This window comes from Heptranchias perlo, chromosome 20, assembly GCF_035084215.1.
Source record: "Heptranchias perlo isolate sHepPer1 chromosome 20, sHepPer1.hap1, whole genome shotgun sequence".
Taxonomy (NCBI): Eukaryota; Metazoa; Chordata; class Chondrichthyes; order Hexanchiformes; family Hexanchidae; genus Heptranchias; species Heptranchias perlo.
Window position 1 is genome coordinate 8,912,926 of NC_090344.1, and position 15,769 is coordinate 8,928,694.

The 15,769-nt window shown below is 48.4% G+C and overlaps 1 non-coding gene across 1 annotated transcript; it reads left to right on the forward strand.

The window, feature by feature from the left end:
- The first annotated feature begins 14,366 nt into the window (after positions 1 to 14,366).
- Positions 14,367 to 14,461, forward strand: trnay-gua (transfer RNA tyrosine (anticodon GUA)). Its single transcript has 2 exons — positions 14,367 to 14,403; positions 14,426 to 14,461. It is a non-coding gene; the product is annotated as a tRNA-Tyr (tRNA).
- The last annotated feature ends 1,308 nt before the right edge of the window (positions 14,462 to 15,769 follow it).

Consider the following 15,769-nt stretch of genomic DNA (forward strand, 5'->3'; position numbering starts at 1 on the left):
CGAGAGAGTGAATGCGAGAGAGGGAATGTGAGAGAGCGAAAGTGAGAGAGCGAAAGTGAGAGAGCGAAAGTGAGAGAGCGAAAGTGGGAGAGCGAAAGTGAGAGAGAGAATGTGAGAGAGCGAAAGTGAGAGAGCGAAAGTGAGAGAGCGAAAGTGAGAGAGCGAAAGTGAGTGGGTGAATGTGAGAGAGTGAATGTGAGAGAGTGAATGTGAGAGGGTGAATGTGCGAGAGGGTGAAAATGCAAGAGGGTGAATGTGAGGGAGTGAATGTGAGAGAGGGAATGTGAGAGAGGGAATGTGAGAGAGCGAAAGTGAGAGAGCGAAAGTGAGAGAGCGAAAGTGAGAGAGCGAATGTGAGAGGGCGAATGTGAGAGAGCGAAAGTGAGAGAGCGAATGTGAGAGAGCGAATGTGAGAGGGCGAATGCGGGAGAGCGAATGCGAGAGGGCGAATGTGAGAGAGTGAATGTGAGAGAGTGAATGTGAGAGGGTGAAAATGCGAGAGGGCGAATGGGAGAGGGCGAATGTGAGAGGGTGAATGTGAGAGGGTGAATGCGAGAGAGTGAATGCGAGAGGGCGAATGCGAGAGAGCGAATGTGAGAGAGCGAATGTGAGAGAGCGAATGTGAGAGAGCGAAAGTGGGAGGGCGAATGTGAGAGGGTGAAAATGCGAGAGAGTGAATGTGAGAGGGCCAATGTGAGAGGGTGAATGTGAGAGGGTGAAAATGCGAGAGGGTGAATGTGTGAGAGTGAATGTGAGAGAGCGAATGTGAGAGGGTGAAAATGCGAGAGAGTGAATGTGAGAGGGCGAATGGGAGAGGGCGAATGGGAGAGGGTGAATGGGAGAGGGTGAATGGGAGAGGGTGAATGGGAGAGGGTGAATGGGAGAGGGTGAATGTGAGAGGGTGAATGTGAGAGGGCGAATGTGAGAGAGCGAATGTGAGAGGGTGAAAATGCGAGAGAGTGAATGTGAGAGGGCGAATGTGAGAGGGCGAATGAGAGAGGGCGAATGTGAGAGGGTGAAAATGCGAGAGGGTGAATGTGTGAGAGTGAATGTGAGAGGGTGAATGTGAGAGGGCGAATGTGAGAGAGCGAATGTGAGAGGGTGAAAATGCGAGAGAGTGAATGTGAGAGGGCGAATGTGAGAGGGCGAATGGGAGAGGGCGAATGGGAGAGGGCGAATGGGAGAGGGTGAATGGGAGAGGGTGAATGTGAGAGGGTGAATGTGAGAGGGCGAATGTGAGAGAGCGAATGTGAGAGGGTGAAAATGCGAGAGAGTGAATGTGAGAGGGCGAATGTGAGAGGGCGAATGTGAGAGGGCGAATGTGAGAGGGTGAATGTGAGAGGGCGAATGCGAGAGGGCGAATGTGAGAGGGTGAATGTGAGAGGGCGAATGTGAGAGGGCGAATGTGAGAGGGCGAATGTGAGAGGGCGAATGTGAGAGGGCGAATGTGAGAGGGCGAATGTGAGAGGGCGAATGTGAGAGGGCGAATGTGAGAGGGCGAATGCGAGAGGGCGAATGCGAGAGAGCGAATGGGAGAGAGTGAATGTGAGAGAGTGAATGTGAGAGGGCGAATGCGAGAGAGCGAATGCGAGAGGGCGAATGCGAGAGGGCGAATGCGAGAGGGTGAATGCGAGAGGGTGAATGCGAGAGGGTGAATGCGAGAGAGTGAATGTGAGAGGGTGAATGTGAGAGGGTGAATGTGAGAGGGTGAATGTGAGAGGGTGAATGTGAGAGGGCGAATGCGAGAGAGTGAATGCGAGAGGGTGAATGTGAGAGAGTGAATGTGAGAGGGTGAATGTGAGAGGGTGAATGTGAGAGAGTGAATGTGAGAGAGTGAATGTGAGAGGGTGAATGTGAGAGAGTGAATGTGAGAGGGTGAATGTGAGAGAGCGAATGTGAGAGGGTGAATGTGAGAGAGGGAATGTGAGAGGGTGAAAATGCGAGAGGGTGAATGTGAGAGAGCGAATGTGAGAGGGCGAATGTGAGAGGGCGAATGTGAGAGGGCGAATGTGAGAGGGCGAATGTGAGCGGGTGAATGTGAGAGGGTGAATGTGAGAGCGTGAATGTGAGAGGGCGAATGTGAGAGGGTGAATAGGAGAGGGTGAATGCGAGAGAGCGAATGTGAGAGAGCGAATGCGAGAGGGTGAATGTCAGAGGGCGAATGTGAGAGAGCGAATGTGAGAGGGTGAATGTGAGAGAGTGAATGTGAGAGGGCGAATGTGAGAGAGCGAATGTGAGAGGGTGAATGTGAGAGGGCGAATGTGAGAGGGTGAATGTGAGAGGGTGAATGCGAGAGAGCGAATGTGAGAGAGCGAATGCGAGAGAGCGAAAGTGGGAGGGCGAATGTGAGAGGGCGAATGTGAGAGGGTGAAAATGCGAGAGAGTGAATGTGAGAGGGCGAATGTGAGAGGGTGAATGTGAGAGGGCGAATGTGAGAGAGCGAATGTGAGAGGGTGAAAATGCGAGAGAGTGAATGTGAGAGGGCGAATGGGAGAGGGTGAATGTGAGAGGGTGAATGTGAGAGGGTGAATGTGAGAGGGCGAATGTGAGAGAGCGAATGTGAGAGGGTGAAAATGCGAGAGAGTGAATGTGAGAGGGCGAATGTGAGAGAGCGAATGCGAGAGGGCGAATGTGAGAGGGCGAATGTGAGAGGGCGAATGTGAGAGGGCGAATGCGAGAGGGCGAATGCGAGAGGGTGAATGCGAGAGGGCGAATGCGAGAGGGCGAATGCGAGAGGGCGAATGTGAGAGAGCGAATGCGAGAGAGTGAATGTGAGAGGGTGAATGTGAGAGAGTGAATGTGAGAGGGCGAATGTGAGAGAGCGAATGTGAGAGGGTGAAAATGCGAGAGAGTGAATGTGAGAGGGCGAATGTGAGAGGGCGAATGTGAGAGGGTGAATGTGAGAGGGTGAATGTGAGAGGGTGAATGTGAGAGGGCGAATGGGAGAGAGCGAATGCGAGAGGGCGAATGCGAGAGGGCGAATGCGAGAGGGCGAATGTGAGAGGGCGAATGGGAGAGGGCGAATGCGAGAGGGCGAATGTGAGAGAGCGAATGCGAGAGAGCGAATGCGAGAGGGTGAATGTGAGAGAGTGAATGTGAGAGGGCGAATGCGAGAGAGCGAATGTGAGAGAGTGAATGTGAGAGGGTGAATGTGAGAGGGTGAATGTGAGAGGGCGAATGCGAGAGAGCGAATGCGAGAGGGTGAATGTGAGAGAGTGAATGTGAGAGGGTGAATGTGAGAGAGTGAATGTGAGAGGGTGAAAATGCGAGAGGGTGAATGTGAGAGAGCGAATGTGAGAGGGTGAATGTGAGAGGGTGAATGCGAGAGGGCGAATGTGAGAGGGTGAATGTGATAGCGCGAATGTGAGAGGGTGAATGTGAGAGGGTGAATGTGAGAGGGTGAATGTGAGAGGGCGAATGTGAGAGAGTGAATGTGAGAGGGTGAATGTGAGAGGGCGAATGTGAGAGCGTGAATGTGAGAGCGTGAATGTGAGAGGGTGAATGTGAGAGGGTGAATGTGAGAGGGTGAATGTGAGAGGGTGAATGTGAGAGGGTGAATGTGAGAGGGCGAATGTGAGAGGGCGAATGTGAGAGGGCGAATGTGAGAGGGCGAATGTGAGAGGGCGAATGTGAGAGGGCGAATGTGAGAGAGGGCGAATGTGAGAGGGTGAATGTGAGAGGGTGAATGTGAGAGAGCGAATGTGAGAGGGCGAATGTGAGAGAGCGACTGTGAGAGGGCGACTGTGAGAGGGCGACTGTGAGAGGGCGAATGTGAGAGGGCGAATGTGAGAGGGCGAATGTGAGAGGGCGAATGTGAGAGGGTGAATGTGAGAGGGTGAATGTGAGAGAGTGAATGTGAGAGGACGAATGAGAGAGTGAATGTGAGAGGGTGAATGTGAGAGGGTGAATGTGAGAGGGTGAATGTGAGAGGGTGAATGTGAGAGGGTGAATGTGAGAGGGTGAATGTGAGAGGACGAATGAGAGGGTGAATGTGAGAGGGTGAATGTGAGAGGACGAATGAGAGAGGGCGAATGTGAGAGGGCGAATGTGAGAGGGCGAATGTGAGAGGGCGAATGTGAGAGGGTGAATGGGAGAGGGCGAATGTGAGAGGGCGAATGCGAGAGAGGGAATGCGAGAGAGGGAATGCGAGAGAGGGAATGCGAGAGGGCGAATGCGAGAGGGCGAATGCGAGAGAGTGAATGCGAGAGAGTGAATGTGAGAGGGCGAATGCGAGAGGGCGAATGGGAGAGGGTGAATGTGAGAGAGGGAATGTGAGAGAGGGAATGTGAGAGAGGGTGAATGTGAGAGAGGGAAGGTGAGAGAGGGAATGCGAGAGAGTGAATGCGAGAGAGCGAATGTGAGAGAGCGAATGCGAGAGGGTGAATGCGAGAGAGGGAATGCGAGAGAGGGTGAATGTGAGAGAGTGAATGTGAGAGAGTGAAGGTGAGAGAGTGAAGGGGAGAGAGTGAATGCGAGAGGGTGAATGCGAGAGGGTGAATGCGAGAGGGTGAATGCGAGAGGGCGACTGCGAGAGGGCGAATGCGAGAGAGGGAATGCGAGAGAGGGTGAATGTGAGAGAGTGAAGGTGAGAGGGTGAATGCGAGAGGGTGAATGCGAGAGGGCGAATGCGAGAGAGGGAATGCGAGAGGGTGAATGCGAGAGGGCGAATGCGAGAGAGGGAATGCGAGAGAGGGTGAATGTGAGAGAGTGAAGGTGAGAGAGTGAAGGTGAGAGAGTGAATGCGAGAGAGTGAATGCGAGAGGGTGAATGCGAGAGGGTGAATGCGAGAGGGTGAATACGAGAGGGTGAATGCGAGAGGGTGAATGCGAGAGGGTGAATGCGAGTGAGTGAATGCGAGAGGGTGAATGCGAGAGGGTGAATGCGAGAGGGTGAATGCGAGAGAGTGAATGCGAGAGGGTGAATGCGAGAGGGTGAATGCGAGAGAGTGAATGCGAGAGGGTGAATGCGAGTGAGTGAATGCGAGAGGGTGAATGCGAGAGGGTGAATGCGAGAGGGTGAATGCGAGAGGGTGAATGCGAGAGGTTGAATGCGAGAGAGTGAATGCGAGAGGGTGAATGCGAGAGAGTGAATGCGAGAGGGTGAATGCGAGTGAGTGAATGCGAGAGGGTGAATGCGAGAGGGTGAATGCGAGAGGGTGAATGCGAGAGGTTGAATGCGAGAGAGTGAATGCGAGAGAGCGAATGCGAGAGGGCGAATGCGAGAGGGCGAATGCGAGAGAGCGAAAGTGGGAGGGCGAATGTGAGAGGGCGAATGTGAGAGGGCGAATGTGAGAGGGTGAAAATGCGAGAGAGTGAATGTGAGAGGGCGAATGTGAGAGGGTGAATGTGAGAGGGCGAATGTGAGAGAGCGAATGTGAGAGGGTGAAAATGCGAGAGAGTGAATGTGAGAGGGCGAATGGGAGAGGGTGAATGTGAGAGGGTGAATGTGAGAGGGTGAATGTGAGAGGGCGAATGTGAGAGGGTGAATGTGAGAGGGCGAATGTGAGAGAGCGAATGTGAGAGGGTGAAAATGCGAGAGAGTGAATGCGAGAGGGTGAATGGGAGAGGGTGAATGCGAGAGAGTGAATGCGAGAGGGTGAATGCGAGAGGGTGAATGCGAGAGAGCGAATGCGAGAGAGCGAATGCGAGAGAGTGAATGTGGGAGAGTGAATGAGAGAAGACGAATGAGAGGGTGAATGCGAGAGGGTGAATGCGAGAGAGTGAATGCGAGAGAGTGAATGCGAGAGAGTGAATGCGAGAGAGTGAATGCGAGAGGGTGAATGCGAGAGGGTGAATGCGAGAGAGTGAATGCGAGAGGGTGAATGTGAGAGGGTGAATGTGAGAGGGTGAATGCAAGAGAGCGAATGCGAGAGAGTGAATGTGAGAGAGAGAATGTGAGAGAGTGAATGTGAGAGATTGAATGAGAGAGGGTGAATAGGAGAGGGTGAATAGGAGAGGGTGAATAGGAGAGGGTGAATAGGAGAGGGTGAATGCGAGAGGGTAAATGCGAGAGAGTGAACGCGAGAGAGTGAACGCGAGAGAGGGAACGCGAGAGAGTGAACGCGAGAGAGTGAACGCGAGAGAGTGAACGCGAGAGAGCGAACGCGAGAGCGAATGTGAGAGGGTGAATGTGAGAGTGGGAATGTGAGAGAGGGAATGTGAGTCCAGCAGTGGGCTCGGTGTGGAGAATGAAGTGGGGCAGGTGGAGCATGTTTCAGTGGGGCAGCAGTGATCATAATCTCATTGGGTTTAGAATAGTTACGGAAAAGGACAAGGAACAAACAAATGTGAAAATACTGAACCGATTGGAGGGCAAATTCCAATGAGTTAAAAAGGGATCTTGTCCAGGTGGATTGGAATCAAAAATTGGCAACAATATTAATTGAACAATGGGAGGCCTTGAAGGAGGAGTTGGTTCAGGTCCAGAGTGGACAGATCCCTACGGGAGAGAAAGGAAGGGCATCCAAAGCTCGAGCTCCCTGGATGACTAAAGAAAGGAATCTTACAACACCAGGTTATAGTCCAACAAATTTATTTTAAAATCACAAGCTTTCGGAGATTATCTCCTTCGTCAGATGAATCTCCACATCATGATGACGAAAGAGATAGAGATTAAAATGAAACAGAAAAAGGAGGCTTATGACGAATGTAAGGTTCATAATACAGTAGTGAACCAGGCTGAACAAAGAAAGTACAGAGGAGATCTAAAAAAGGGAATAAGAGGTGCAAAGAGAGAGTATGAGAATAGATTGGTGGTTAAAATAAAAGGGAATCCAAAAGTCTTTTATAAACATACAAACAGTAAAAGGGGAGTCAAAGGAAGGGTGGGGTCGATTAGGGACAAAAAAGGAGATCTTCTTGTGGAGGCAGAGGGCATGGCTGAGGCACGAAATTAGTACTTTACATCCGTCTTCACCATGAAGAGGATTCTGCCATTGTACAGTAAAGGAGGAGGTAGTAGTGATATTGGAGACGATAAAAATAGATAAAGAGGTGGTACTTAAAAGATTGGCAGTGCTCAAAGTAAAAAAGTCTTTCGGTCCAGATGGGATGCCTCCGAGATTACTGAGGGAAGTAAGGGTGTAGATAGCGGAGGCTCTGACCACAATCTTCCAATCCTCCTTGGATATGGGAGTGGTGTCTGAGGACTGGAGGATTGCAAGTGTCACACCCCTGTTCAAGAATATGGGAGAGGGATAAACCCAGCAATTACAGGCCAGTCAGCCTAACGTCGGTGGTGGGAAACTTCTCGAGGCCAGAATCCGGGACAAAATTAATTCTCACTTGGAAGAACGTGGGTTAATAAATGACAGTCAATATAGATTTGTTAAAAGTAGATTTGTTAAAAGTAAAATCATTTAATTTGATTGAGTTCTTCAATGAAATAACGGAGAGGGTTGATGAGGGTAGTGCACTCGATGTTGTGTACACGGACATTTCAAAGGCGTTTGGTAAAGTACCACCGAATGGACCTGTTGGTAAAATTGAAGCCAATAGCAGCATGGGTGCAAAATTGGCTGAGAGACAGAATGCAGAGAGCAGTGGTGAACCGTTGTTTCACAGACTGGAAGGAAGTATACAGTGGTGTTCCGCAGGGGTTGGTGTTAGGACCATGACTCTTTTTGATATATATTGATGGCCTGGACGTGTAAGTAGTGGGGTGCTGCAAGGATCAGTACTTGGGCCTCAGCTATTTACAATATATATCAATGACTTCGATGATGGGACAAGTGTAATGTATCCAAGTTTGCTGACGACATGAAGCTAGGTGGGAAAGTAAGCTGTGAGGAGGACACAAAGAGTCTGCAAAGGGATATAGACAGGTTAAGTGAGTGGGCAAGAAGGTGGAAGATAGAGTATAATGTGGGGAAATGTGAGGTTACTCACTTTGGTAGCAAGAATAGAAAAACAGAATTTTTAAAATGGTGAGAAACTATTAAATGTTGGTGTCCAGAGAGATTTGGGTGTCCTCGTACAAGAAACACCAAAAGATAACATGCAGGTACTGCAAGCAATTAGGAAGGTAAATAGAATGTTGGAATTTATTGCAAGGGGGTTGGAGTAGAAGAATAAGGAAGTCTTGTTGCAATTGTACAGGGCTTTGGTGAGACCACACCTGGAATACTGTGGACAGTTGTGCTCTCCTTATCTGAGGAAGGGCATATGCAGCGAAGGTTCACAGGATTGATTCCTGGGATGAGACAGTTGTCCAATGAGGAGAAATTGAACAGAATGGGCCTATACTCTCTGGAGTTCAGAAGAATGTTAGATATTTTATCAGTACATTAAGAACAAGAGGATAGCTCAGGAAAAGGTGGGACCTATCAGGGATGATAAGGGTAACTTGTGTGTCGAAGCAGAACATGTGGGTAGGGTTTGAAATGAATATTTTTTCTCCGTATTGACAAAGGAACAGGATGATCCAGATGTAGTAGTTAAAAGAGGACAGGTGTGAAATATTGGATAAGGTAAACATAACGAGAGAGGAAGTACCAGAGGGACTGGAATCCTTGAAAGTTGATAAGTCACCAGGGCCGGATGGATTGTTTCCTAGGCTATTAGAGGAAGCCTGGGAGGAAACAGCGGATGCTCTGAGGATCATTTTCCAATCCTCACTAGATACAGGGGAGGTACCAGAAGACTGGAAGACTGCAAACGTAAAACCATTGTTTAAAAAGGTTACAAGGGAAAGACCGAACAATTATAGGCCGGTCAGTCTTACCTCGGTGGTGGACAAACTATTACAATCAATACTGAGAGATAGGATAAACTGTCACTTGAAAAGGCATGGTTTAATCAGGGATAGTCAACATGGATTTGTTCAGGGAAGGTTATGCCTTCCAAATCTGATTAAATTATTTGAGGAAGTGACAAGGAGGATTGATGAGGGTCGTGCTGTTGGATGTTGTCTACATGGATTGTAGTCAGGCATTTGAAAAGGTCCCACGTGGCAGACTGGTCAGAAAGGTAAAAGCCCATGGGATACAGGGAAATGTGGTGAATTAGATCCAAAATTGGCTCAGTAACAGGAAACAAAGGGTAAAAGTTGATGGATATCTTTGCGAATGGAAATCTGTTTCCAATGCCGTGCCACAGGGCTCAGTGTTGGGTCCCCGCTGTTTGTGGCATATCTTAATGATTTGGACTTGAATGTCAGGAGCATGATTGGCAAATGTGCAGATAATACAAAAACTTTTTTACCCAGAGGGTGGTGGGTGTATGGAATTTGCGTCCCGAATTGGTGGTTGAGGCAGGGACCCTCAACTCTTTTAAAAAGTAGCTGGACCTGCACCTAAAGTGCTGTAAGCTGCAGGGCTACGGACCGAGTACTGGAAGGTGGGATTAGAATGGGCACCTGGTTGTTCTTCGAGCCAGCGCGGACACAATGGGCCGAATGGCCCCCTTCTGTGCTGTATCTTTTCTCTGGTTCTAAGAATGAGAGGTGATCTCATTGAAACTTGTAAGATTCTGAGAGGGCTTGAGAGGGTACATATTGAGAGGATGTTTCCCCTGGCTGGACAGTGTAGAAGTACTAGCACTGTCTCAGGATAAGGGGTCGGCCATTTAAGACTAAGATGAGGAGGAATTTCATCACTGGGAGGGTTGTAAATCTTTGGAATTCTCTACCTCAGAGGGCTGTGGAGTACATGCAAGGCTGAGATTGATAGATTTTTGGACTCTAAGGGAATCAAGGGATATGGGGATTGCTCCCTGACCGATCACCATTTCACCTTCATCTTCAGACGCCCCCTGACCTTCACCATTTCACTTGCATATACAGACGCTCCTTGCCCGATCACCATTTCTCATTCATCGACAGACTCCCCCGACCTTCACCATTTCTCTTTCATTTACAGACGCTCCCTGATCTGTCATCATTTATCGTCTATTTGCAGATGCTCCCTGACCGATCACCACTTATCCTTCATTTACAGACTCTCCCTGACCGATCACCATTTCTCCTTCATTTACAGATACTCCCTGACCGATCACCATTTCTCCTTCATTTACAGATACTCCCTGACCGATCATCATTTCTCCTTCATTGACAGACATTTCCTGACCAATCACCATTACTTCATCATTTACAGACGCTCCCTGACCAATCACCACTTCTTCTTCATTTACAGACCCTCCCTTACCGATCACCAATTCTCCTTCATTTACAGACGCTCCCTGACCGATCACCATTTCTCCTTCATTTACAGACGCTCCCTGACCGATCACCATTTCTCCTTCATTTACAGACGCTCCCTCACCGATCACCATTTCGCCTTCATTTACAGACGCTCCCTGACCCATCACCATTTCTCCTTCATTTACAGACGCTCCCTGACCGATCACCATTTCTCCTTCATTTACAGACGCTCCCTGATTTGATGAGTCACGAGGTTTGACGTTGACACTGCGCATGCTCGGAGGCCGCGGGCCGTGTGTTGAGTTTCGGGTCTGATCTAAACCGGAGCCCCCGGAGTGTAGAGAGAGAGAGGAGAATGTTCACTGTTTGATATTCGGGCCCGGGGCCGCACTCGGGGTTTGTGAAGCCCCCGCCCCCTCCCCCGGGGTTTATTAACCCGCTCCCCCCGCCCATCTCTCACCTGTTGCGGACACGATCTCGGCCTCACTCCCCGCCCGCCGCGCATGCTCAGCTCACACTGCCCGGGTGATTGACGGGAGCTCCGGACCAATAGGAAGAGCGGAGAGGGACTGGAGGACCGAGCGGGCGGTTGGTCCTCCAACCAATGGGAGTGTGTGAGGGGCGGGACTTGCGGCACCGAGTGGGCGGGGCTGAGCCCGGATCTCCCTCATTGGCTGAAACTCTGCCTCATTTTGAAAGCTGATTGGTGTGAAACTCTTGGGGAAAACTGGCCCTTTGTGTTGTGGAGAAAAACCGATGGAACCGAGTGGGTGGAGCAAAGATTTCAACATTGGGAATGAAATGGATTAATTCAGGACAGACAGCAGGGATTATTGGAGGGAATAACACAGTGTGGGGATAAAATGCAATGGAGGTTGTGAAGATGGATTGTTAAAAAGTGTTTGAGAAGATGCCGGACAGGAGGCTTGTTGATCAGATTCAAGCTCACGGTATTAAAGGGAGTGGGTCAGTGTGGATGGGAAGTTGGAGAAAGGGCAGAGTGGTGGTTAATGGATGTTTTTCAGACTGTGGGGATGTAAACAGTGGTGTCCCCCAGGGGCAGTGTTGGGACCATTGCTCTTCTCAATACAGAGAAATGACCTGGGCTTGGGAACAAGGGCATAAGATCAACATTTCCTGACAACACCAAGATAGGGAGCATTAAGAACTGTGAAGAGGAATGTTAGCAACTTCAGTGTAACATCGGAACATTAGGAACTGGAGTAGGCCATTCAGCCCCTCGAGCCTGTTCCACCATTCAGTGAGATGGATGTCAGTGACTGTGGGGTTGGTTTAGATCAGACAGGAGGAGATTGGTATCAGTGACTGTGGAATTGGTTGAAATCAGACAGGGGGAAATTTGTGTCAGTGACTGTGGTGTTTTTTTTATCAGACTGGAGGTGATTGGTGTCAATGACTGGGTTCATGAACTGGAATTAGCCATTCAGCCCCTGAAGCCTACTCCGCCGTTCAATTGGATCAGGACTAATCTGTGTCACAACTCCATTTACTTGCCTTTGCTCCATATCCCTTGCAACCCTCACACAACACAAATCTATTGAGCTCAATATTGAAAATTTCAATCGAACCCCAGCATCCACAGCCTTTCGTGGAAGTGAGTTTGTAATTTCCACTACCGTTTGTGTGAAAAATTGCCACCTTATTTTGCTCTTAAATGACCGAGCTCTAATTTTACGATTATCAAGAAAGTGGCAGATGGAGTACAATGTGGGGAAATGTGGAAATTATTCACTTTGGTAGGAATAGAAAAGCAGAATATTTTTTAAAAGGTGAGAGTTTAAGAAATGTTGGTGTTCAGAGGGATTTGGGTGTCCTTGTACACAGATCACAGAAAGTTAATGTGCAGGTACAGCAAACAAATAGGAAAGCAAATAATATGTTGGCCTTTATTTTAAGTGGGTTGGAGAATAAGAGTAAGGAAGTCTTGCTGCAATTATTTTAGGCTTTGGTGAGACCACACCTGGTGTACTGTGTACAGTTTTGGTCTCCTTACCTGAGGAAGGATATACTTGATTTGAGGGGGTGTAACGAAGATTCACTAGATTGATTCCTGGGATGAGAGGGTTGTTGTATGAGGAGAGATTGAGCAGAATGGGCCTATATTCTCTGGAGTTTAGAAGAATGCGAGATGATCTCATTGAAACATCTAACACTCTTCGAGGGCTTGACAGGGTCGATGCTGAGAGGCTGTTTCCACTGGCTGGAAAGTCTAGAACTAGGGGGCATAGTCTCAGGATAAGGGATCGGCCATTTAGGACTGAGATGAGGAAAAAATTCTTTCATCAGAGGGTTGTGAAACCTTAGAATTCTCTACCCCAGAGTGCTGTGGATGCTCAGTCGTTGAGTATATTCAAGAATGAGATCGAGAGATTTTTGGACACCGAGGGAATCAAGGAATCAGGCAGGAAAGTGGAGTTAAGGTAGAAGATCAGCCATGTACTTACTGAATGGCACGGCATGCTCGAGGGGCCGTATGGCCCACTCCTACTATTATTTCTTATGCACTCTTGTTCTGGATTCCTCCTCCAGAAGAAATCATTTCTCTGTATCTACCTTATTGAAGCCCTTTATTATTTTAAACATCTCGATGAGATCACATCTCAATGTTTTAAACTCATTGCAATAAAAACCAAGCTTATGCAACCCGTCCTCACAATTTAATCCTTTTAACCCCGGCATCATCCTGGTGAATCTGCACTGTATCTTTCCCAAGGCCGATTTATCTCTCCCTCGGTTCGGTGCCCAGTTCTCCAGATGGGGTCTGACCAAGGTTCTTTACAACTGAAGCATCACTTCTGTATTCCAACCCCACTCAAGATAAAGGTCAACATTAAATTAGACTTGTTGATTATTGTCAAGATTTGTGAGGTATTTGCAAAGGATTCGAGGGGATCTGAGAGTTGGGATTTTTCTTTATTCTGTCCACTCAAGGAGTTTGATAACAGACTTACTACTTTGAATTTAGTGCTGGATTATTGAGCCGTGATGTATTTATTGTTTGTATTTTGTTAAATACATTTGCTGAGTGGATTTAAATTGAAGACGAGATTCCCAGACCTGATGCTCTATTCACACATCGAAGGTGAGAGAGATGCTGTGGGACACACGATAAGTCCAGTAGCTGAAAGTGATTCACAGACTGGGTTTTGTGTTTGTCGATCCCGGGTACATTACTGATGCCTTCCCTGGATCCCAAGGCTGGGAGAGGCACTCGGGAAGGACCGGGGAACTGGGACTTGGCCATGAGAGTAATTGAAGGTATGAGAACTGAAATAATTTACAGTGAGAAAGGAGAAAAGACATAATAATCGGTAATTAGGACATCAATTCGTCTCTTATCTTGAATACAGCAAGTAATTGAACCTTTCCGTTTGAAACAAAATTGATTTATTTGATATTTATCCAGAATATTGAATTTCAGCCCAGTTATAGCGGTTATTAACATCATCAGAAACAAATCCCAACTGCCAGACTGAAGTTCTGCTGCTGAAACCCTCATCCGTGCCTTTGTTTACCTCTAGACTCGACTATTCCAATGCTCTCCAGGCCAGGCCTTCCACTTTACACCCTCCGTAAACTTGAACCCACAATTTCCAGATCAATAATCAGTCACATTATTCACTGCGTCACTGGCCCAGGCTGTGGAGAACACGGAGCAGCTCCCACTCCCACAGCGCTGCGGTATGAGCAGGTACCGAGTCAGCCTCAGTCATGAGCACTGGAATCCACGAGTCCGGGTGTGTCAAAGGTGCACGGTGAACAATCACCAAAGTGAAACATTTTTGCCGCTTCCCTTCAATACCTCAGCTGGTCAAGTGACAAGACTGTCGCGGAACATAAGACAAAGTCATTCTTATGTCATTTGTTCAATTCCTGCTGAAGGAGTACGTGTGCTTTTGCAATAAGCAGCAATTAGTTCAAGGTCGCTCTCTTAACTTTACAGGCACCTTCCAGATTAACATGTTGCCATGAAGGCACAGGACGCCTCTTTTCCTTTCACAAACCGTAAAACTTTCTGTGTCTGCCCAAACAAGGCTGTTTTGCCTCTGCTCACCAGCAGGGAGTGCTTTTGAGCAGCAATACTTCAAAACACTCAGCTCTCGCTTTCAGGCAAAAGAAGTCTTCGATCAGCACCGGACTCCACGAGTTTGAACATGTCAACAGGCGCACGGTGAACAATCACCAAAGACAATTCTTTCTATCGCTTCCCTTCGATAGCTCAGCTGGTAGAGCGGAGGACTGTAGTGAATTAAACCAAAGTAAAGTCATCCTTAGGTCGCTGGTTCAATTCCGGCTCGAAGGAGTGAGTGTGCTTTTGGAATAAGCAACAATTACCTCAAGGTCACTCTCTGAACTTTACAGGCATCTTACAGATTAACATGTTGCCACTCAGGCACAGGACACCACTTTTCCTTTCTCAAACCTTAAAGCTTTCTGTGTCTGCCCGAGCACGGCTGTTTCACTCGAGCATTTCCCTCTGCTCACCAGCGGGGAGTGCCTTTGAGCAGCAACACTTCAAATCGCCCTCAATTTCAGGCAAAAAAGGTCTTCGATCAGTCAGTCAGTCAGGGCTCACGCTGCTCCCTCAAGCTCGGGCGGCTGTTGCTTTCCGGTGACCTTGTCTTCCTTCCGCAGGCTCGGGCTCTTCTCAGCATCATTCATGATTACTGTGGCTTCCCGTTCTGCTGTTCCTCACTTGCTGATGCTCGATACCGCCGATTGGAGCAAAGTATTTAATATATTCAGGAAATGGCAACCCAAGGCAAGATTTCTCTGCTGGTCGTGGAGCAGCTTGGAGGCGAGTGCGAGGCAGGAACTGTGAAGGGCGATTTACAAACAGCAAACGAGGAATTAGCTCAACTGGTGGAGCGCTCACTTGGCATGTGAGAAGTAGCGGGATCGTTGATTATATTCTCCACTCGCCGTTTGTCTTGGGACAATTATACAGAAACAAGAGTGTTGTCAGTGATTCCATAGCCCATGAACTTCCTAAACTTCACTGTGTGTTTGGGTACAGAGAGGTCAAGGGGCAGCAAATCTTTTGATGTGCTGCAGTAAGCAAAAGTTCTTGATTTTGCTTTGCAGCAAAGATGGAAAGATGAGGTGAGAGATGGAAAGAAAAGCATCGTAATCCTTGATGCCTTCTCTGAAGATTGAATTCAGGACTTTCAGATTATGGCACTGAACCACTGCTTGCTGCACTGAGAAGGCACTTACCAGGTATGGAGCCAGGCAGCACCACCAAGTGGAACAGCTTGCAAGGTATTGAAAGCCATAAAATAATGCAGTTTGCATTAAAAAAACTCCCAAGCCAAGTAGGAATCGAACATATCGTCTGCTGAGCCATAGTCAGATGCGTTATCCATTGCACCACTAACCCCAGTTATAGTGAGGAAGTGGCAGTGGGAGACAGTGGGCATGGCTGAGGTACTAAATAAATACTTTGCATCTGTCTTTGCCAAGGAAGAAAATGCTGCCAGAGTGTCAGTAAAGGAAGATGTAGTTAAGATACTGGATTGGCTAGAAATTCATAAAGAGGAGGTACTTGAAAGGCTGGCTGGACTTAAAGTAGAAACGTCACCTGGTCTGGATGAGATGCATCCTCGGTTAG